The sequence below is a fragment of the Arachis ipaensis genome, chromosome B05 (genome assembly GCF_000816755.2).
Source record: "Arachis ipaensis cultivar K30076 chromosome B05, Araip1.1, whole genome shotgun sequence".
NCBI classification, from domain to species: domain Eukaryota; kingdom Viridiplantae; phylum Streptophyta; class Magnoliopsida; order Fabales; family Fabaceae; genus Arachis; species Arachis ipaensis.
Genome location: NC_029789.2, coordinates 129491987 through 129493580, shown reverse-complemented (window position 1 = coordinate 129493580; position 1594 = coordinate 129491987). Strand labels below are relative to the sequence as shown.

Genomic DNA, 1594 nt, shown 5'->3' with positions numbered 1-1594 from the left:
AATATTAAGAATAAAAAAATACTTTACAAGGAAAAAAAACATTGCTTTAAACTGTGTGTCTAATTGAACTATTCTTTCAAACAAAAGAACAAAATGCATAGGGAAAAGAAAGGATATGATGATGAAAGCACAACTGCCACTTTCAAAAGCAACAATATTTTGTTTCACTTTGGATAATGTGGTACCATCCTAGCATCACTCCAAAATTATGTATAGCTATGTTCAGTGTGGCAATAATCTCCCCATATTTTTATTTTGGGTGCATACCCATTTCGACTTCCGCTAATTTTTTTAAAGAACCTTAAGGTCTCGACAAAAAAACATTTTTTTTGGTCTTTAATACTTAATTTTGTGAAATTGATTAGCTTTTTTGTTAATGATCTCTTTTTAGAACATAGTTATGTGGCATATTAATCACTAATATATTTTTTATTTAATTTTTATTGATAAAAATAAATTACAAATCAATAATATTTCTTAGTTTTATACAATAAATTTAGTTAATATATTAAAAAAAATAACAAAAAATATAAAAAATAAAATAACGTTGATAATTATCTTTAAAAGACAACGAGACTCCTAACAAAAAAGAATTTGTCAATTCTAGTTGACTCTTAATGGATAAATTAACAGTTTAACATGTCATATAGACTTATTCTATTAATACAGAGAGAAAATATTGATAGAGAATCAATCAGTCTCATAAAAATAAAAATTAAGCCAAAAGAATATTTTTTATTTTGAGAGTCTAGTTGTCGAATTAATTGTCAGGTCGTTTATAATTTTTTTTCTCTTTTATTTTAGATGAATTGGACCGATTCAATTATAAGCATTACAATCTTATAAATTCATTTATATTTATACACACAACACTTAGAGATTCTTCGCCAAATTTTGAATACGGATATAACACATTAAGAGAAACCATGATTTGTAACAAGTAGCTCTGTTGTGGTGCTACAGCTTGCAGATTTGTTTGGCAGGAGGAGCCGAGGAGGCAGGCTTTGCTGAGAGAAAATTGTGATTTGTATGGCACATGCTTTAGTGTGAGCCGAGTGGTTTCGCTTATTGAGCACCATGGGCTTGGTATTGGGCTTGGTCGAAAAGTTACAAGAGGGAAGGTAAGTTGATGTTCCAGTGCGTATGATTGTTTATATTCCTATTGGGCTTCAAATTCTTTTTTTGAATATATAATTTCAGTCTCTCTGGACTGACACAGGGGTGGATATGAATGAAGGTTCAGCCATATACAGAGGCAACCAAATTCAGAGTCGGGAAGAGAAAATAGCGGAGAATAAGGAGGCTTGTAAATTAACGGTAGAATCAGGTGCGATTCCATGCAGTGATGAGGAGGACATTACGGCAATTCTCCAAAAGCAAAATGAAGCAATGGCTATGAAATGGAGACAATCAAAGCAAAAAGAGAAAATCAGAAGAAGTCGTCTAAAAATTTGTAAGCAGGTGTGTAATAAAATTTATAAATGATTTTAAGCTCTTCGAATGTTAAGGGATTGGGAGGAGTTGCAAAATTGAATATGATAAAAAGCTTCAAAAATAAATATAAATTAGATATGTTGGTTTGATAGAAACAAAA

General features: G+C 30.4%; 1 long non-coding RNA gene across 1 annotated transcript; it reads left to right on the top strand.

Moving 5' to 3' along the window:
• Window positions 889-1289, top strand: LOC110263011. Its single transcript, XR_002348019.1, has 2 exons — window positions 889-1121; window positions 1220-1289. It is a non-coding gene; the product is annotated as an uncharacterized LOC110263011 (long non-coding RNA).